Consider the following 22004-nt stretch of genomic DNA (forward strand, 5'->3'; position numbering starts at 1 on the left):
GAGAGCGTCGTCTGTCACGGAGCCCTGAGCTCCTGCCCCAGCCCACGGTGACTCCAGGGAGCTGCAAGGGAAGGAAAGCCAAGATGCTGCAGACCCCAGGCCCAGACTTTGGCAGCTGGCAGCCTGGTAGGCAGGGAGACACCGAATGTGGAAGGCTGGCTGCTTTTCTAAAATGGGTGATAACCACCAACAGGACAGCACAGACCCTTGTTAGAGTAACACACATTTATTAAGATTTAGGATTTTTCTCAGGCTTCTCATTGAAGAAGAGCTTCAAACCCTGGAGGATCATCCCAGCCACCGTTAAGAAACGGCCTGCGCCTGCACGTTACCTGGGTGGCTCACCATGGCCTCTGTCTATCTGCCTGACTTCTTGTTTTCAGCTCTGCCACTATTGCCCTGTTGAGCCGTCCAACCAGAAGCAGCACTGCTTCCCCTCTCTAAGAGACAGCATCTTCTCCTTTAGCTCTTGGAAAGATGGAGAGATCTCAGCAAGACTTTGGGGAGCAGCCAACCCAACCTTGCTCTGCGCGTGTGCTCACGAAGAAAGCTGCACAACTCCTAGGACAGTAACACAGAGGCAATTCGGGCCACCTAAGAGCTGAGTTGTCCTTGCAGGCACCTCTCCATTTCCACTGATCATGCGGGGACCCTCAGTTGCTTCCTAATACACCTCACCTGCCTAAAAGAGGAGTCATAGGGACTGGGCCACAGAGAATGAGAACCCAATCCCTTAAATTATTCACAAGCGGAGCTGGACAGAATGCAATTTCCTAAGCTGGAACGTAGGAAACGCCTCTAGACTGACACCATGACTCCAGTAAAACGTGTCACGGGAACTGCAGTGAGTGGTTTCTATCTCGCCATAATGATGCAATAAATTACTTAGAAGACTGTCTGAGGTTTAGCAAAATGCAAGGTGTTTTCCCCTGAACCTTTGAGGCCAATAGCGTCATGTCTACTTCCAGCTGTAATATAGCTCCGCAACAGCCAGGCCCTAGCTGATGTGGCCCATGACTGCAGAAGTTCCTGTCCCACCTGCTCCCCATGACGGTAGGCCGGAGACTAGTGAAGACTAAATATGACCGTGTGCAGGACCACGTATCTGCAGCAGCATCTCCAGGATGCGAGGGAGGAGAAGCACATCAGACCTGCTTTGTTTTCCGCCCACAGTCCATTCAGAGGTGAGCAGGTGGGCATGTGCCAAGCACTTAGCTTTGGATGAAAAGAGCTGGCTGTTCTCCTGCAGCTGGCCTGGTTTTTTGATTTGCAATCAGCTAATCAAACCCAAACACTCAATGTGCCCAAACTGTATACTTTATAGATCGGGCATACGGTCATCTCCCCGCTCCTTCCTGGGCAGAAGAGATGTTTCGCTGCAGGCACGCAATGTATTAGCAAGCTATATCATGCCACAGGAATTCTCACAAATCCACAAGCAAGCAAGCAGGTGCCATAATGTGCATTTTAAACTGCAGCCTCCAGCACAGAGAAGTACGAACGGTGTTTGGATCCAGCTTATCCAAAAGGTGGGGGATTGTCACTTATGTCACGACAGAAGGCACTGTGAGATGAGGTTAATCCATATTATTCCACGCATCAAGTATACAGGAGGCTTGGTGTCCATGGGGGGAATAATTCAAGCCTCTCTTTAGTGAGCATTTATGTCCAAGCAGCAGAGGAAGGCGGACGGAGGATACGTTCACCCGGCAGCCTCTGTGAGTGCAGCGTGGTGCTGAGCGCCACGTTAAGAAGCTCCCCATTAAGAAGCTAGCTGCAATATTGGTCCCTGCAGCAGTACAGAGAACCAAGGAAACTCTTTGCATATTTGGCTTGTGTTGAACTCAGAGCTGCTGTGTCTGGATAGCAGCTGGTACTTGGATAGGCTTGTATTTTTATGTATAGCACTAGTGGGTTATCTGTATAAATCCTGAAATCCAGCAGAAGGGTAGGGCATCTGTGCATGAGGGTAACACGGCAGAAAGCAGATCCCTCACTTTCCCCAAGCTCCTCTGCTCTCACCCCCGAGCTGCTCTCTCTTCCTAACATCTCTGGCTCTGAGCATCGCTGCCTCTGCTGCTGATTCTGTGCACATTAGCCGAGGACACAAATGGCTTAGCTTTTTCCACTTTGTCTTTTTTTATATAAACTGGCCTTTTTTATCCCTTTCGTTTGGGTTCTTAGTGTCACGGACTTTCTAAGACCAAAACCGAAGAACTCTCCTCCTTCCCTTTTCACCACATTGCAAAGTAAATGCATTGCTTAGGGACACATCAGTGTGGCTTTATGAAAAGTACACTCTACTTCCATTGAGTTGTAAATGCTGGATTCTCACAAAAATAGATCAGTTTAACCTAATATTAAAACTATCCACCTTAAATCACTAAAACTGAGCAAAAAGTGAAGACTACTCTTAAATTCTCGGGGGGTTTTGGATAACAGCAGGGCAATACAGGCATTGCCTCGCCTCTTTTTTCCCTGCCCTCGCCCGGCTCAGGGCGAGCACGGAGGGGGCCCTCAGGAACGCCCCGGCGAGCCGGCACCGAGCGGCTCGGGCCCCCGTCCCCGTCCGCCCCGGCCGTCTCCCGCACCTCGGGGCAGGCTCCAAGGAGCAGGCAGAAGGGATCCAAGGCCCACGTTGGCAGCGTGCCTGGAAACCAGGGTCTCAATTAAATGTACATTTATATGCCTACATATGCATATATATATATATATTTGCATATATCTTTGCACACATGAAAACCAGGCATGTAGTATCATCGCATTTTCTAAGCCCTGAACTCCCCTTGAAAGAGGGATGGATACTGCAATTAAAAGATCACACCCTCCAGCAAGCTGGCTTCAGCCCTGCCTCCCTTAGAGAGAGGAAAGGCAGCTGCAGGAGGAAGAAGAAGTAAGCTGGCGGCAGGATCCTGGCTCTGGGCTCTTCTTTCACTCCAGCAGCTTTTTCTGCTGCCCAGAGGCTGTAATCTCAACTTCTGGGCTTTGCCATCAAGCAAACCCAGCGTTATCTGCATCTCATAGACAGGGTTGTTCTGGAAACGACACATCTGACTTTGAAATGGAATTTCAAATATACACAGGTAGCGGGAGAGAGAAAGGAAGCGTCTCCACCCGGCTCACGGCTGCCGGGCCCGTTTCAGCGCTGCGCTCCGAGCCGGGGGTCTGCGCTGCTCTCGCGGCCGTTTCCCCCGTGCAGAACGCAGGTGAAAGCCAGCTCCGCTGACCGACCGCGTCTGGGCCGCGGGGAAGAAGAAAAGCAAAGAAACAAAGTGCTCTTGCTCTCGTTAAATCGCACATATTCCTGACCAGCTATTTCGCCAATAAAACAAAGGCTGCTTTGAAATGGATGCCTGGCCTGGCCGGCTGCCAGCGCCGAGCGGCAGACAAAGGAGGGGAATACAAATGCGGAGCTGGGAAGTGGCAGCAAAGCGATGCCGCTGCAGAAGGGAAAGCGCGTTGCCATGGAGACCAAGAAGACCAAACCAGAGGAAAAAAGAAACCTACGCTCAGGTTGGACTCCAACCCCTGAGAGCCAAGGAACACAGGCATCAGTCCTGCACGCAGGGGATCTTTTGCAATATTCAGCTGAAATCTCCCGCAGTGGGATGTTCAAATGTGAGAGGCAGGTCAGCAAATTGTCACCAAGTATCATTTCTTCTTTGTGTCATTGCCCAGAACATGGACTGTCCCTGTGGAAAAGGATGGAAAAAAGAAGTTCTCCAACAGTGTGCAAGTACGTTCTTTAAAGAGAGATGTGGAAATTTAAGGAGCAGGCGGCGGAGAGGGGGAAAGGGACCTCGACCCGGGTATCGGCTAGTGAAGAGGCCGGCCTCCAGGGAAGGCCGGTCACCCGCAAGGGAAGGTGTCCACAGGAAAGTGTCAGGCTGTGGGTGCAAAAACTATCGGAAACAGAAGGTGAGCCCTAAACTCCCTCGAGGAGCGTGACCAAATCTGACTTTATACATTCAAATCATTAAAAATTCATTTTTAGTCTCTATTTTAGTCATGGCTTAGGTCACTATGAGTGCTCCCCAGCTGTCCACAGTTGTATAAAACACTTTCTTCGACTGGGTATTCACGGATACCGTGGGAAGAAGCAGAAAGGCCAGTACCTTACCGATTTATTGAGGGAGAGCTTCCCAAGGGTAAAGATTTACATAGAAGAAAGTGTTTGAAGGTACGCTAGATACCCCAGGGAGAACATCCTCGAGGCCAGGAGGCAGATTTTTGGAAGAGCTCCTGAAATTCGCTCTCGGCTCTGCGGGGCAGCCGGCAGGGCCTGGCAGGGACCCCGATGCCGCCACGCAGACGCGCAGCAGACATCGCCCGACGGATACCGGGACCGGCTGTGGTGACGGCGGAGTCCCACCGGTAACGCTCAGCGGCAGAATTACAGTCTCTCTCAGCCGCGGCAGGGTTTGTCGGTGCCATAGTCATCTGCTAAGGGAAGCTTTACGCCTGCCGAAGCAAATTAGCGAGTGGGTGCAATCTAATAGACAGACTGCACACAGATAAGTGTGCACCTCCCGCTCAGACAGCGGCCGAGATTACTTGCTACCTCCAGGGAGAGGATGAGGAGGACGGCCTGCATCCTTCACGGCACAGGCTGAAAATGGGGGCAAGGAGGAGAGCTCTTCATCAGTGCAAAAGACGTCTGTGTGTGGGAGGAACTGCTTTAATCGGTTAATGCATCAGGCACAAACCCCTGCCGGACCGTCCTGGGCGATGATACATGGCGAACGGTTCATTCAGCAAATCTCTCCCCTTCTGAGCTCTCGAGTTATCTGCAAAAAGATTTGACAGTCGCTGTTCAAAATTATCCCAGCAAATTTTGGCTGGTGGGCTGCTCGTGAGTGATTCGTGGTGATGAACACGATTTGTGCGCCCGGCATCTGGGCAGGGTCATTCAGCACTTGAACCGGGGCAGTGCCCGTGCCCGTGCCGTGCCGGAGCGGCCCGCGAGGCTGGGAGCGCGGCACCCCGGCCCCTCCGGCGCGGCGGCATTCCCCACCCGCCGGGCAGGGGACAGGCCTGTCACCGCCGGAGAGGGATGCAGGGGCTGCGGCACTGCCGGGGCAGCTCGGGACCGTCCCTCCGCCTCGGCCCAGCCTCGCCGGCGCCGTGCGGCCCCTCGGAGCGGGCAGGGACGGGCCCTGCGGCACCGCTCGGAAGCGACGGGACTGGAATCGACCGCGTAGCGCCGAAGGTCCCCGCATCCCGCGGCCTCCTCCACGGAGCAGGGGAGGAAGAGGAAAAACCCACCGTTTTCTCAGCAACGGGAGGCCCTCGGGTGCCGCCGCGACGGGGGCTACGCAAATAGCGGCGAGACGGATTAGGCAGAGCGGAGCACGCTGTCAGCACGCACAAATAGTGAACGGAGGGTGAGAATCCCTGGGGAGGCACTTTCCTAATAAACGACATTTTGATCTACAGCTTTGACAACTTGTCCCAAGCCATCGTGTACCGCGTCAGGGAAGGGAAGCCCGTAGCCCGTCCCGTCGGCCCTGAAGAGGGTCAGAGAGGCAAAAATACAGGTGTGTGAGACGCAGTGGAGACGTTCACGGCGCCTGCAGAGTGCCGTTCCGCAAAAGCACCTTGTCAGCTTTACCAGCGATAAAAATAACCAGCTAGTTTTCTATTTCCAATATTGCACCAGCCGCAGCGGCAGCAGAGCAGAAGCCACCTCGGCTCTGTGCGTTTTGCTCCCTTTACAACAAACACCACGAAACAAGCAAAAACAACCACATTATCTTCTTCGTTTAAGCATAATTTACACCTTCTAGCAGGCTAAGATCTCGAGGTAGGTATTTTTCCATTTAAATTAAGTCAGTTCTATCTCTGAAGACGTTCTCGAAGCCATCGCAGTTTCCCGGCGGTTGTGATACAACAGTTTGGTTGCAATAACTCCGAGGGCCGGAAGAGCTGCATCCCACCAAACCAATTAGCAAACACCTTCCGCAGCCGTCTCGACAGCTGCCTCTGATCGACCATCTCTGGGACTCATTCGTTCTCATGTAGCAATCAAAACTTAATTTATCTTATTTTAATTAAAGCTAAAATATTCAGTAGCCTTCAATTTCTTCCATTGCTTTGCAGGCAAAAAAAAAAAAAAAAAAAAAGCAAGCCAGGAGAATCAAGCGCCGGCGCAGAAATAAAGAAATAAAGGCCTTTGAAATAAACATGTGCTGGTTCTGTTGGCTTTTATTTAATATGTAGCCCTTTTCTTAAAAGAAATAATTATGTTTCAAAACCTCCTTCCCCTGTTCAGAGAGCTGCCTCTTTCCACATTAATGCTATTTGCATGCGCCATCTCCTCCTACCCTTCAATAATTTAAACCTTCATTTTTTATTCACTCAGTTGTCAGATTCATTTACATATCATATATCTATATTTAACACAGAGTTCGCTCGCCTTTTTTTTTTTTTTAACAGGAAATAGATTTCCCTTCTAATTTAACAACATCTCAGGGAGAGGCTGGCTGCAAAGAGAACATTACTTACATTTGTGTCAGTTACCGAGATGCTAAACTGTCTCTTGACGGGAGCCAGAAACGCTGACCTGGGCTCGGCAGCCTCCCGCGGCCAAGCCTGCGCTGGGAACGCATCCTGCTCCGCGCGGGGAGGAGGGAAACGACCTTGATACCTGCCACACGCTGGGGACAGCGATGGGATCTGGCAGAGGAATGCTCCAGACTTCCAGTCGAATACTTCCTGCGGTTTGACAACGCGGGCTTCATTGTCATTCATAGTTTGATGCAATTAAGATGATCGCTATTAACACTTTTTATTAATTGTCATTTTTGTGTTGCATGCATGGTCCCAGGCAGGGGTGGAAACGCCATGACGCCGAGGGGATTATTCCACAAGCCTGACTCGCAAAGCTGGCGGGAACAAGAGCATTTGTATTCCATGACCCGTAAAACAGCCCGTACTGGTGCTCAGCCCTGCAGACCCTAAAAGCTCCTGGCACGACTTGCGCCGGCAGCTCCTGCTCCGGCCGGGGAGTGCTTAGGGAGGCAGTGCGAGCTCAGCACGACCCTCCGGTGAGTTTAACCAGCCTGGTTTATGCACCAGGAGACGTGCGGGTGGCAAGGAGGTGGCACGCAGAGCCGGGCCGCTAAAAGCCGCCTTGCCAGCCAGGCTGGCGCTCGGGGCAGAAGAGCCCACCAGTAAGACCTGCGCGGTCGCAGGCTCCAGGACGGCAGGTTCGCGTCCCCGGAGCTCTGCCATTGCCCCGCTCAGCGATGGTCCCCCTGCAACAGGTGGGGGTCCTTCGGCCGTCGCCTCTGCTGTGGATTTGCAAAGAGAAGCGAGGGAATCGCCGCGCGGCTCCAAGCTGACCTCGGCCCCAGCCGTCGGCGGGGAGTCTGGCACCTCGCCGTGCGCGAGGGCCGTGCCAGCGCTCTGGCACCGGTGCCACAGCCGCCCCTTCCGCGCGGGCGCCCTGCCATCGGGCAGCCGGCCCGCTGCCTGCCAGCCCCCCCGGGACACGGGAGCGAGGGAGGGGGACGCGCGCCGAGCCCAGGCAGAGAGAGCCGTCACAGCGCTGCCGTGCCGCCGTGCCGCCGTGCCCGCGACTAACCGTGACGCCCGCGAGCGGGGGCCGCAGCGGGGACGGGACGTTTGAGCCTAGTCAAGGCGCCAACAACGTTGCAAGGCACAGAGGGGGAGAGAAAGGCAGGGCAGATCCTCCGAGGGCAGGTGACGCAGACGAGGAGGGCTTTACGCCGCGTCCCTTCGCGCTAACGCCAAGCACCAGGGAGCAGTTAAACGCGCGGATGCGAACGGAGGATCCCGGAGGACGGGATTCCTGGAGCAGTGACACGTGGGGGAAGGAGCGAGTTAGTGGAGCAGAATTGCTGGGCTTGCAGGTGAGCAGCCGCGAGCCGGCTTTCCGCCCGCCGCAGCCTTCGCTCGCTGACCACCTTGGCCGATTTCCCCACGCGCCCTTAAAGAGCCGCCCTGTGACGCTGGCACGAAACACACGGCGCGGCGTCTGCTCTGAGCCCCGGCTGCGGCATCACGGGGCAAAGGGCCGCGTTCCGCACGCGCAGTCCCACGGCCCAGGGAAAGCAAACAGCATTAAAAGCGACTTGAAAGCACGGACACGAATCAGGACGGGCAAATCAAGGGGTCGGTTGCTGGGGGGAGACTCAGATCCACCCCCCCCCCCCCCATTTTCTACATTACTAGAGAAAACAGTGAGCTGGTATCAGACAAATGAGGCCTCTGGTCCCAATTTTTCACACTAACGAGCTGCCTTCGCAGAGCCTTCCCGGACAGGGGACTCCCAGCCCCGACCGCTGCCGCTAGCGAGCAAAGCCACCGCGTCCATCCCGAGGGCCGCGCGGGAGACGGCGTCGGAGCTCAGCAGGTCCGTTTGCTCCTGCCCCTCAGTCTTTCCGCATCAGCCTTCAGCTGAATCGGTGCGTTTGCCCGGTTCAAAATAACCTCCTGTTTGGGGAGGAAATTGCTCTTCTCGCCCCCAGGAACCCCTCTGCAAGCTTCACCGAGAGACTGCAAACGGAGCTTAGTGCACGATTAAAATTCTCCCCTGCACTTGCCCTTTGCAAGGGAAGAGCGGGAGGTGCAGGACGGGGCTCCAACATTTGCATCGCTCTCATACTATTATGCTTAAATTAACAGGGATTTTTTTGTAAATTGAAGACTAATTTTCTCTTGGGAGTAGATCATTAAATTACAGAATACTAATGAAAATTTACAGCGTCTGGAGAGGAGATGGGGGAGGGGCAAAGGGGGCATTTTGTTTGGTTTTTTTTTCCTTGGGACCCGGCGAACTATGGCCGTAGCAGAGGGAAGGAGGCGGCCGTACCGCCGAGGAGCGCAGCAGCGGCGTGAGCAGCCTTGCAGAACCCACGGGCGAGCCCAGGGCCTCGGAGGAGCGAAGGACAGCAGGAAGCACCGCGGGGACGGGCAGGTGGGCGCGGGGAAGCTGCAGCGGTGGTTTGGGGGCAGGACCCCTCCGTGGTTTTGCTCTGCAAGAGCTCGGCTGCGGGGCTGCCGCCGCGGGCGCATGGGCCGTGCCGGGGCGCGAGGGCCGGGCTGCTGGATGCTCCCGGCCGTCGGATGCTCCCGGCCGCCGGCACCGCGCCAGCGGCTAATTAGAGCCGGGGGCTGCTGGCGGGGCCGGGCAGCGCTGCCCATCACCCCGCGCCGCGCCTGCCCTGCCGCCCAGGCTCCGGTGAGCATCGCCCTGGCAACGGCGCTGGCGCGAGATGCGATGCATCATGTATTTATTAAAGAACAGCAGCCACGCTCCACGGCCGTATTTTTCCAGTCGAACTCAATTTCTTTGAAGCAATAAGGTGCGATAGATCTGGGAGGGTGGAAACGAGGAGCTGCCTTTCGGGGAGGGGACACCGGGGAGCATGATGTCTGGGGGGCTCCGAGCGAGGAAATGCAGATTTCTTTATTGCTTTGATCATACATAATTTAAATATTCAAACTACTCTGGAATTCACTGAATTATACATGAATTGCACAGGCAGCATTTTTGTAACTCCTGAAAGGCATTAATTTTTTTTCTCTCCCTTCAAAACCTTGCATAACCTTAAAAAAAATTTAATTTTTCTTTTTAATCCAAATCAGTTGCATCCCAGAATCACCTTGAGAACGGAGGCCGTGCCGGCTGATAATTCCACTGAATTAATGAGCGATTTGGCGATCGCAGTTTGCCGTTGGCTTTGACTTAATGTGTCTTACAGCACTGTTTAGAGTTAGTCTAGCATATTTTAAAGGCTCCTCCACACCTCCCGCCCCCCGTTCCAGCGCAGCGAAGAAAGCGCTGCACTAGGGACGGGAGCAGCGTGGGAGCCGCCGAGGGGACGGAGCCTGGTCCCGGCCGGCTGGGCGAAGGGGAGGACGGGGAAGCCTGGCCAGACCGGCGAAGCCTCCCCGCGAGGCGTCCCTTCCCCGGGATCGTGCCACCTCCGCGGCCCTGGGGAGGCACCAGGCTGAGCGGGGGGCGGAGAGGCTGAGGCTTCCTCGCTCCCTCCTAGACACACCATCCTCTTTCCCGGAATCATTTTCCAAGGCGCTTTAAACCAAGGACGTGGGACACGCTGTACGCACCTGGCCCTCGGCGCTGACAGCTTGTATCTGTGAGCTCGCCAGCAGCCAGATGTTCCAGGGAGGGAAGGAAGAGCAGATGCTGCACTGCAGAGTGCTGCGGGCGCGCTGCACGGCTCACAGCACGGGCACGGCCGAGCCGCGACTGCCACCGACGAGCAGCCTCCTGCCTTAAACGGGCAGGGAGAGAGGCTGGGGGGCCGGGAGAGGCTCTGAGATCCCGCCGGCTGCTGGGATCCCAGGCCTGTCACAGCTTTTCCTCCAGCTGAGAGCTGGATCCACTCACACTGGCACGGCAATACTGCTTTGCAAACGATCCAGGATCTTATGAGAGCAAGGACCAGAGAGGGATTTTCCTCCTTCTAACAGAAGGTGCCAACGTGCGAATGCCAGGCGAGGCACCCTTGTCCCCCCGCACCGCGCGTTGCTTTGGGGAGCTCTGCCCGGGGCACCGCACTGCCGTGCAAGCGCTGGAGACTCCTTGGGAGCAGGACCATTCAGCTGGGACAGAACCGAGACGTGTTCACGGGCCAGGAAAACAAAAGATAAATAACATAACCAGGCAAAGCCTTGCCCTCCCTAGCAGGGTTTAAAGACGCGTTGACTAAAGCATGAATGAGCCACATTTTCCCTCCCAGGGTGGACGAGCCTGCAAGCGTGCCCCGTTGTTTCCATCAGGCCCAGTAACAAATCTCCTTGGCACAGAGGAAACCAGGCAGCGCTTCTGTGTCACGCAAGAACCTCGTTTCCAGGGAGAACATTTTAAACCCCAGCAAGCTCTCGGGGGAGCGAATGAGCGCTTGGATCAGAAGCAGGGATATGCAGCAGCCCTGTTTGCAGCCTCTCCCTAGTTAGCTCACTCTTCATTATCCTTCTCTACCCTTTTAATTTCTCTCTAAACTCAACCAGCTATTGCTGTTCAAACCGAAATAATTAATTGGAACAAAATTGCCACTGCAGGAGAAAAGAATGATTAAACCCATCCAGCGGACAATGGGGCAATCATAGCCTAAGCATCTAATTACAGGGTTAGAGAGTGTGGATGCGGGGATAATAACAGAGCCTTTTGTAAACTGTGTTGCTGGATGAGCTGGGAGGAGGGTCTGTGCTTGACTTCACTCCAGGTTCAGTGCATGATTCCAGGGGCAAAGACACAAATGCAAGAATAAAAGACTATTACGGAGCGAATACCCACAAAGGTCTGCTGGAGAAACAAGAGCGGCAGGGAGCATAAACACCTCTCCCAACCCCAACGCAGCTCGCGATGCCCCGTAGGCACAGAAGCCGCTCGGGTCCTGCGGCCACTCGTCGTCTGCAAGTGAGGACGGTCACCGCTGCGGCAGCGCCGGGTGACACGGGCACGCTGAGCGCTCGGCCGACGGTGACCCCGGGGCAACCCTGCTGCCCACGGGAGCCTGCCCAAGGCCTCCCCAAACACGTCCTTTCTTCACTTACGGCTTTTGTAAACGCTTGTAACCTGGATCCCGTCAATAAAGACTTCTGTTTCGACCGTCACCTTGTCCTGGTCCTCAGCAGGCGTGACTCAAGTGAACCAGGTAACTGCATTTCTCCGCCAGAGCAGTGGCAAATCTAGAACGTGGGGCCTGGAGATGCTCTAATATTTAACGATAATGAGGAATAAACAAATTCCCCAGTTCCCCAGGATATTTTCCAGGGTCTCGCTAGAAAAGCGGTGCTCTTGTCAGTCTGTGAGGACGCTGCTGCCTCCCCCCCGAGCAGCTCGGCACGTCGTGGAGCAGGAGAACAGGAGGAAACTTTGTAATGGAACTACCGGGGACTTTCGGAAAAGGAAAAAGGAGTAAGCAAAGGCACAGAAGAGGTAACACAAATACCTGCGGCTGCACGGAGACGAGGGGCGCAGCTCAGCGAGCACCCGAGTCCCGTCCCGGGGGGAACGCCCTGCCTCTGGGCTCTGCCCGGCACCCACCGGTTTTACCTCCCCGTAGCGAGCCCGGGGCGCCCAGCCCGTGCCGGAGGAGAGGGCCGGCGCTTCCCACGCCTGCGGAAACACGGAGCAATGCAGAGCGCAACAAACCACCGTGCCAGCCCGAAATAAATGCCACTGACCATCTTGAGATAGTCAAGGCAGCAGGAAAATCGAAGATACAGCTGGTGTTCAGAGCTCCTCTGGATCTCACGTGAGCGAAATCACCAGCGTGGCCCCCCCTCCCTGCGCTCCTCCCTACCCTCACCAGTCACACCACCCATTAAAACACATTTAGCAACCAATCAGGGACCTGTGACTTCCCTTAATAAAGACATTTTTCATCTCCCCAACCTCAATGAGAGCGAGTTTAAAGTGGTGTGAAATTGCAAACGGTCACGGTGCGCCAGTGGCTGCGGCTTCCCTAGGTATCCCGGCAAACGGAGCTCGAGCTGCCCAAAGCATCTAAATCTTGAGCAACTCCCAGGCACTTTGAGTAATAGTTCATTTTCTGATTTAATTTTGACTGTGACCGGAGCTTCTAAAAGGCATTTTCAGCGATGGGCTGCTTCCAGGGGGGGTCACTCCCAAGAACTGAATGCAGGATAAAGGAAGCTGCTCTCTGGCGCGCGGCCGAACCCCCCGGGCCGGGGTGTCCAGGGTGCCCCCAGGAAGGTCTCACTTCATGCCAAGCTGCACATGCCGGGCGGTCAGAGCTGGAGAGGAGGAAGGAGCCCAGCTCTTCGCAGGTCCTGGCGCGGTGGTCCGACGCGGGGCAGGCAGACGCGGCCCTGGACCAGCGCAGCTCCCCGGGCACGGCCGGGCTCCCGGCTCCCTGGGATGCCGGCGTCGAGTCCTGCCCGCGGCGGTCTGCCCAGGGACAGGGAGACGGGGAACTGCCAGGCCACGCTGCTGGTTAAAACACCTGGAGCCCATCTCCTCGGAAGCAAATGCTGCTGTTGGCGGATATGTCACTGCAGCTGGAAATTGCACGTAGCAGCCGGGCTGCTGGAAGGCGGCTGTTTGCTGGGCAGGCACACAGTGTCAGGCAGAATAACAGCATCGGTGTTGTAAGGTGCACACGCACACGCACACACACACACTCATCACACCCAGCAGCCTGCCGGGAACCCTCGTCCCGCAGAGGAGAGCCCAGCTGGCTACCTGACAGCACCTTCCCGGCTGCTTCCTCAGGACAAGCTGAGACGGAGCAACCGTCCATCGCACGGTGTCAGCAAGCCGCCGACCGCGTGGGGCCGTGACCCGGTTTCGCACAGCGCAGGTCTCCCCGGGCTCCGGCCGCTGCCCCACAGACCCGCTCGGGGCGAGGGCTCTGCCGACGTGCCGCTGTGCCCAGCAGCCCCGGCCGCCGAGCGCCCGTGCTTGCCGTTGGCTGGTTGAGAGTGGGAATTCACACTCCCAATAGCTCCAGGACAAATAAATAAATACACAGCAGGACCTAGAGAGAGCTCATCAGCCATGAGCCCGAGCCGCCGCGTCCCAGCCTGCCCTCATCACGCCGAATTTACGGCCGACTGCTCCAGCTCCCTGCCATGCCATCTACCTATCTGCCACGTCCGCGCCCAGGCAGCTGTCGGCAGCCCAAACGTGATGCCCGCTGGCTTCTGCCCGGCGTCCTGCCCGCGTGACGCGCTGCGGGGCTGTCCCTGCCGCGCGGGGACCCACCTGGGAGGCTTCCAGCACAGGCGCCGGGTGACTCCCCCCGCGCCGAGCTTGTCACGTCGCCCCAAGAGACGACGCGGTGGGACTGCACGGCACCTCCGCACCCCCCAGCCGCCAAGCCACCTCCGCACCCCCCGCCCCACCAACCACCCCCGCAAAGCCCAGGGACGGCGCTTTTCTGCCGTCTCACTGCAGCCGCGTTTCGGTACGTTTCTGCGTGCCAACTCGCTAGGCAGCAAACCTTTCCGCGTGTGCAAACAGCGTGTGTGTGCTTACGAGCACACGCTCTGCTCCCGGCTCTCCCACGCGAGATCAGCCATCCCGGCTGAAGTACGGTCCTCCCAGCACAGTCTCTACACCGGGGGCTTCTGCTGGCAGTGCCGCGGGGAAGATCGCCCCTCCTCAACCACTGCTTAGCGGTGCTGGGCTCGCGAGCACGGGGACAGCTTACGAGCACAGTCTAGCCTGAATGACGGCTGCAGGGAGCCACGCACAGGCAGCCTTTTTGGATACCCGTAATAGCAGCCTGGCAGGGATTACGCTCATCAGGCCGGGTGCCAGCTGCAGCCATTGGCATAATTAAATCTAGCTCCTGCATAGCCAAGCAGCAGCAGCTGACCTGTTGTGTGTCCATGCCTTCGCTTGCTGCTCTCCTGCTTTGTATTAAACCACGCAGCAACACATCGTGTTGCTCCTTCTGCTCTGGGCTCTGCCGTCCTCCCACTGCCTGGCTGCAGGCCGGCCGGAGCCCGGGCTCTCTGTCTCTCGGGGGTTTTACAAAAACGTTATGAAAGGTTTTGGTTTCATCCCAAGGCGAAAAACAACTGTAGAAATGCCAGAAAGTTTAACGAGCTCAGAAGCCCGTGTCACTGCTCTGCTCCCCGCAAGTGTCAGAGCAGACTCTGCATCACTAGACATCATCTCCTTCCCTGTGCGCACAGGACCAGACATCAGCGCGGGGTCCCCGGGGCCCTGCGCGGTACCAGACAAGGAGCAGAGCCTGCTCGGGGCCCCCGAGGGCTGCACAGCTCTGCCATTCGGGGACGAGTCGTGCGGGGCCCCCAGTCCCCAGGCGCCCGGAGCCGCCAGCCACCATCCCGAAGGACACCAGAGTCTTCCGTGTAGCACGCTTACGAAAGATACCCAGGGCCTTGCTGTAAGTAAACAAGCAGTTAGTTCATGTACAGATCTGGGACATTCACTCACACTCTGCAGGTGATTCCAGCTCACTGGAGTATTTAATTATGGCTGGTGTCCTCTGGAGCTGGGTCCGCGAGCCCTCCCTGGGCAGCAGCTCCTGCTCAAAGCCAGCGCACAGGCGAGCGCAGACCAACACGGAGAAGCGGCGAAGTCTCTGCGGCCCAGGGCGGCAGAACTGACTGCAACCGGCCAAAAGGCTTCAACCCATGGACTCAGCAGCCACCAGACGCAAATGACACCAGGCCGCCTAGAGCAGCTTCCGCCGCCTTAATTACTCTGGCTTTGAGCCTGCACGCGGCCAGTGCCGTCCGCAGTCCCTCGAGGTACGCGGCACACAGGTCACCCCCTTTCAGTGCGAGGGCAAAAGGCCAGGCAGAAACGAGGGTCTGGCACGCCAGCAACTGCGTTGATGCCCAGCCTGGGTATCTGCAGGACCTGCGGTCAATGGAGCTGCAATTCAGCCCTTGCTTCTGCAAGAAAGGATCCCGAATGCTCTCACAGCAGTTAGCGAGACTCCAGAGAAGCAGGGATTACTCTCCTCCCCCGTTTCTTGTAGTTCCCACTGAAGGAACAGCTCGATGGGAAAATTGCAACTAGGGATCTTGAAGCATCACTGGAAGGACTTTGACTACAAGCAGACAAGACAACACCCCATCAAAGACATGATATTTGTGTGGCTACCAGAGCTAAATTACATGAAAAAGTGAAGAAACAAACCCTTGCAATCAAACTCATGACAAGAAGGAAAAGTGGCCAGAGTGAAATCAATGCTCATGCAATCAAGCAGTAACCACTGAGAAAGAAAAAGAAGCTGCCTTACTGTTCAGAGTCTTCTTGCACCGGAGGGTAGAAGGCCTCTTCTTGGCACTTAAAGGACGATGACTCCTCTTGGACCTTTATGGAAACAAAAGACAGAAGAGGGTTTAGCTCTGTTAGGAAGTTTGGAGAAGAGCATTAAGATCCAGATGCAGCAAACGAGGCACAGGTCCCCATCGCCTGGCACGAGACACGGCTCCGACCAGGCAGCGTTCCGCCGTGCAGGTGTGGGTGAGCGCTGGGGGCCAGGGCAACGGGGACTCCAGCCAAAAAGGGCCCTAGAAAAGGCCACGTTGTATCTGGGGAGCTGCCAACACGTCACTTGGAACTGGGGACCGGCCACCGTTTCATTCGGTGCCGCCGTGCTCCCAGGGACGCTGCCTGCTGCGGAGGCGCGGGTGTGCTAAGGACCTCTCTCCTCCCCGCGTCCGAGCACGGCTGTGACATTGCGGGGGACACGACTGCCCACAGGCTCCTGCGGGAAGAGTTCACGGGATGGAGGGAGACGGAAACCCCCAACTCGGAGCCGACGTGGGCTGACAGCCGAGGAGACTGCTGTTCAGCCCAGACCACCTTTTCGTCAAAATCTGTTTTCCTGTGAATATTTTTGCACTGCGGCAAAGCTGAAAGCACTTCATCCTGTCTTCTCACCGTGCAAACTGACAACAATTTATCAAGATATCACATGTGACTCATTAAAACCACTTCGCGAACCTGAGCCCCACAGATGCCATAAGCCAGTGGCGCCAGGGACCACACTCAGCAAGTTTTAGACCCAGTATTTTGAGCCTGTAAAAGGAAAATAAAAATGAGTTACAGAAGCAGCTTCGTGGATACACTTTTTAAGAAGTTCAGTGAGAGCAGACGAGTCTTTGCCTGTGATTTATTTTAAACGTAATTCATCCTTGCGGTGCTGCAACCCAGAGCGGTGCAGTGACGGACTCTTGGGGAGGTCTGCGTGACGTGCGGGAAGCTAAACCGGGCAGTCTGCTTTTACGGGCTGGGAAGGGCGAGAAGCGCGAAGCAGGGGGAGGCCCTGCCGTCCGGACGCGATGCTGCTGGCTCGCGGGCCGGGCTCGGCAGCGTCGGCGGCTCCTCGGACTCCGTGAGGATCCGTGCAAAGGCAGGACCTGCTTCCCTCGGTCCTGGCTCTGCTTTCTGAAGCCCGCTTGGGTTTTACCCCCACGGCATTGCATTGCCTGGGCTGCAGTTCTGCGGCAGCACCGGTCCAGCGGCGCTGGCCGACACGGTCCGAGGCCACTTGCCCTCCGCAGGCAGAGTCCCTCCTAACCGCACCGGCCAAGGCAAAGCGCAGGTTTCCCGGCCAGGCCCCTGCAGCCCATCCCGCGCCTGCTCTGCCTCCCGTCGCGGCAGGGATCGGCTGCCTGACGTGAGCTGCTCTCGCATCCTCACGACCAACATCTAAGGTGACGTCAACAGCAAGGAGAGACCTTCTTCACCTCTGTGTCCACTCTCTGGGCTAAATACACTCTCCTCCAGGCTACAACTGTCACTCAGAGGCAGTCTTGCTTTCTCCTTCCCAGTGCTTCATGCTTCCCTGGCACGAAAAACGTACCGTATGGAATTTTATTTTTCCCTTCAACACTTTAGGAGAGAAGAAGTGAGACTGAATCCAAGTTACAGATTTTGCTTCTTGGTCTCTGAGCCAGTCGGTTCCATCCAAGAACAAACATACCAACAGAACAGGCTTGGAACTGTAATATATACAGCCTAATTAATCACATTACTCATGAAAATATATTGGTATAATTAATAACACAAGGCATCTATATTGGCCTCTGTGGCGCAGCAAATTATGAGGCAGTAATACTTGGACGTGTTGACCTGGATTTCATACATAATCCATCAAGCCATTCCCGCCAGATCGAGTCTCCAGAGACAGGAACAATACAAAAATGATAATTAAACAAAAGCAAGATGGACAGCAATAGCGTCACATTAATCATTCCCAATATTATGGGGAAGGGACGGGACATTCTGATTTTGTCCTGCACATTCTTACACTTTTCTCTGTGAAGGCATTGGTATTTTAATAGGCCTAGAAGGGGATATATTACTGTTAATTATATATAAGAATAAATTACAGTTTGGCGAACGAAAGCATACTGCAGGATCGTTATACAGGAGCAGCAGCCCTGGAGGTGTTTTAGAAGCTTCCCGGGGCCGCTGCGGGCTCCCGAGAGCGGTTGTCCGGCTTCACCCGCGTGCAGACCGCAGCGCCCGGAGAAGGGGCCTCGGGGTCCCCGCGGGTATCGAGGCACTTTGCTCCGGAGGAGACGGTGCCCAGGCCGGGACAAGACACACGGTGCGTCGCAGCAGCTGCGGTTCTTAAGTCACTAGAGACAGGTCTCAGCAGCCGCGAGGGGATGAACCAAGCGGCCAACACTAAGCGAACGCTAACCGAATGCACAAACTAGCCGTAGATGAGAGACAAACACATCCTGTGGCCTTCAGATTCCCACAGGGAGCCCGGTCAGGGGCAACACGGAGGGACAGCACAGTCACCGGCGAGGCAGTCCTTAAAGGAAGGGCAGAGAGCCCAGCTAAGGGCAGGAAAAGCAGTGAACTCGGTTAAGGGCTCAGCAAGGAAGGGAGTTGACAAAAGCATGTCCCAAAGGTCTGTGCTAGAGCCCAAGGTATTTCCTATATTTACTGGTGACCTGGGAGGGAAATGACTGTGCGTTATCAGAATTTGCAGCTAATGCAAGAAAACTCGCACACAGGACTGGTCAAACTTAGCGGGGCCCACAGGACCCTTCGGAGGGACGCGAGGAAGTCAGGCTCTGGAGCCCCACGTCATAGATGTTGGGCGGTGGGGTCCCCACGCAGCACGGGCTACTTGTGAACTCAAACACCTCCCCACCCACTGTAAGGGAGAGGGAAAAATTCGGCTGCCGCAGGTGGTAACGCAATGGAAAGCTCCATTCAAGCACAGCAGTGGTCAATAAATAAATAAATAAATAAATAAAAGGCTACACTGAGAAAAGGCCCAGGAGCAACCCTTGAAATGGCACAGCTCCGTTCTGCACCGAGGCAGAGCCGCGTGCCACCCGCAGAAGGGACAGCGGGAATAGGAAAGGTGCAGAGAACGGCAGCAAAAGGGGGAGAGGCTCGAGAAGCCTCCTGCGAGACCAAAGGCACAAGGAGCATCATCTGAACAGCGAAGAGCAGGAGCGGCCAGGGCAGCGACACCCAATACAGACCAGACGAGCTGTCACGTCCATCCTCTCTAAACACGAGCAGGCAGGACCCCGGCACAGAGCACCAAAGCAAAGTCCCCGCCGCGCCCCTCTGCCCGGCCTGCTGAGCAGGACAGCCCTCCTGTGCCGCACGCGCTGGGCGCTTGTTTGCTCAGTCCTGTCCCCAGTTTTACTCCCATCCGAACGCAAGGGGAACGCTCGCCCGGAGGCAGAAAGCGGGGAGGGCTCGGCCGGGTGCTGAGCGCCTCGTCCCAGACACCGGGATGCAGCAGACGCAGTTTGAGTCACCTTCCCTTTTGCAAAGAGAATTTCCTTAAAACAGATGCTTTATGAACGTCTAACACCTTTAAATCCTTCGCCACAAACGGTAAGCAGCACGTGTCCGGTTTGGACATGAAACGTTCACGGGCTCAGCTCCTCCGCGACGGGGCTGGTGCCACCCGGCCGGCGGCAGCTCCCCATCGCGCGCTAGCCCCGGCTGTGTGCAAAGGAGCCGGGCCACCTCCCCGCCGCCAGGGCCTCTGCCCGTCCAGCTTCGAGGGGTGCTCACACTCGATTTGGCCCCTCGTGCTGTCGCAAACCAGCCGTCGCTGCCAAGACGAGCCCTCAACCCGCCAGCCCCGTCTCACCGCCTGCGCTGCTGCTGCTGCTGCTGCTGCCTCCTCTTCCTCAGCCGCTCCTGCCGCCGGTGCCAGCTCCGGCTTTGTGCTGCGGCATGGAGTAAAAGGGCAAACGCCAAAGCGGGTCTCTCACATCCCCCGTATCGTGCGAGGAGCAGGGCGGAACAGACCATTGCTTCAACGGCTAGAAACGACATGTAGCGCCAAGCTTAAGTACGGACTACTGACCTGTGCTGGGTCCCGGGGGCTGAGCTGTTGTGCTGACCCGTTTTACCATGTTTCACCGACTTTCACCAATGGCCTTGATTCAAAAGCAACATTGCAGCCAGCATATACATACATTTTATACGGGGAAAGTGCTGCTGTGAGTCCCTGCGCCCTGACGTCATGATGGTATTTTGAAAGTAGCATATACTGATAATAAGAAAAGTATTGAACAGTTAGATGCAACTTTTGACAAGCATCTTACAAGTTTTAGTTAATTTATGATCTGTAGATCCAGTGAAACACATAGCATTGCCTGCTGCAGAGATTCAGGCACGAGAAAGCTAAGCAGCCTCCCAAGGCCGCAGAAGGAGGTAGTCTCAGGAATAGTTCAAGCAGATCCTTAATTCAAAACCTATCATCATCTTGGTCTTTCATCTGCTTCTACCATGGCCTCACGTCTGCCTTGCAGAACTTTCACTCTGCCAGGACGTCACCTCGGGGGAGGGTTTGCAAGCCGAAGCTGCGTCGCAGAGGTGGGTGCTGCACAAAAGCTCCCGTCCTGCGCTGGACTCGCGCCTGCCCCTTGTTACGTACGGGCTGCGGCGTGCACCGTCCATGCACCCTCCGCGAAGGGAACGCAACGCCCGGAGCCCGTCCGTTACAAATCTGCTCCCCAGATGACAGATTGCTGCAGTTTTGCTTCATTCCCGAAAGGAGCCGGACTTCAGGCGCTCTGTGTCTGGTTCCATAATTTATTAGAACATGTTTCCAGAGGTGAAAGCATCTTCCTTGGAGAGGTCCTCAGACACATTTCACTGACTTTATATTTCATTACTGTTATCAGTTCTTGAAAGACAAATGCGTGTTCATAGGGAACCCTTTGATGAGAGGTGTCGGATAAGGTATGAGGCATGCATCTGGCTATTAAGTGAATCTGGATTTAGTGTCCTATTAGTGAGATTGTATTTGGCAGTCCTTATTAAAAGGCTTGCAGAAAATAGACAAAAATATATTTTCATTAAAAAAAAAGGAAATCCTCTCTTCAAAACAACAACAAAAAAATCAGTTTGCTTAGTTCAAATGTCTCAGCAAGGAGGTCTGCATTTGCAGCATGGATGGTTAGTGCATGGTCCCCCAAGGCTATACCTGGGCTTGGGAGGGCTCCCATCAAAGCTTCACCTACTAAATTAGTTTAATCATGTCTGTCATTAGTCATCTTTGCTCAAGCCCTCATTTGGAGGCCATTTAACGGGGATTAGAGAAAATCTCCTCTCTTTATTCCTGTACAATAGCGATTAACTATCAGGACTCACAAGGCATTTTCATACTGATGGAGAGAAGCAAAATGAACTCACAGCCACCAAAGCCCAGCACCCTCCTCCATGAGCCAGGACTCAAAGCTAGCGCTAGAAACGGCGTTATTCGGATGACACCCGGGGTGCTGATTTACCCGCAGGGGAGCCACAAGGACAGGGCTGAGGATGAGAGGTGCCAGTTCGGTTTAGCGAGACTGTAAGTGACTTTGGGCGAGATCTCGTAATCCAGCTGGGAATTTTGCCTGGCTGAGGAGCAAGTGAGCAGGGCAGGGGCTGTCCCCCTTCGTCACCCATGCCCTGGCTCTCACGCTTAGCCTGAACCCCAGCTAGGCAGAGAGAGGCAGACACAACCTGAACGGGTGGGCAACGCGTGCAAACACGCACGGCACAGACACGCACACGACCACGTGGGCTGCACCGGACTAACTCAGGAGTGTCACCCGGGGAGGGGACGTCCCCCGCTCTGCACGGAAGCCCCCACGGCGTCCCGCGGGGGTCCCGGCTCCACGGCTGCCTTCGGAGGCGACCGAAGGGCCGAAAAGCGAAGAAGCCGGGGTGCTCTCTTCCCAGAGGCAGGACCGCTTTTATTTTCCCCGGGGACCGGCTTTTGCTTTTCCCCGGGGACCGGCATTTGCGGGAAGCAGAGCTGTGGGTGAACGCCTGGCGTTTTGCAGCTAGCAGCGTCCTGCCGGGCGGCTGCTCGCGGCGGAGCCCCGGCTCCCACCTGGCCGGCGTTCCAGCGGCCGTGGCTCACCCCCAAAAGCACCGTTTGTGCAAGGGCTCAGCTCGCCTTCAGGACGGGCCACCACGTTGTCGCGCACGTTATTAACCCCCTGCTTGACCCTTTCGTTTAGTTGTTTGCTGCTTGTTTGGCCTGTGCTTGTGGCGGGGGGTACATGCATGT

General features: G+C 55.9%; 1 protein-coding gene across 2 annotated transcripts in view; it reads right to left on the bottom strand.

Annotated features, from left to right (window-relative positions):
* Nucleotides 1-22004, bottom strand: part of TNRC6A (trinucleotide repeat containing adaptor 6A) — a 96523-nt gene that overhangs the window by 61883 nt on the left and 12636 nt on the right. For both annotated transcript variants that reach the window (XM_064520002.1, XM_064520001.1), the window contains exon 2: nucleotides 15741-15814. The gene's annotated coding sequence lies outside the window, so the exon portion shown is untranslated. The remainder of the gene's footprint in view (nucleotides 1-15740; nucleotides 15815-22004) is intronic.

This window comes from Dromaius novaehollandiae, chromosome 14, assembly GCF_036370855.1.
Source record: "Dromaius novaehollandiae isolate bDroNov1 chromosome 14, bDroNov1.hap1, whole genome shotgun sequence".
Classification (NCBI taxonomy): Eukaryota; Metazoa; Chordata; class Aves; order Casuariiformes; family Dromaiidae; genus Dromaius; species Dromaius novaehollandiae.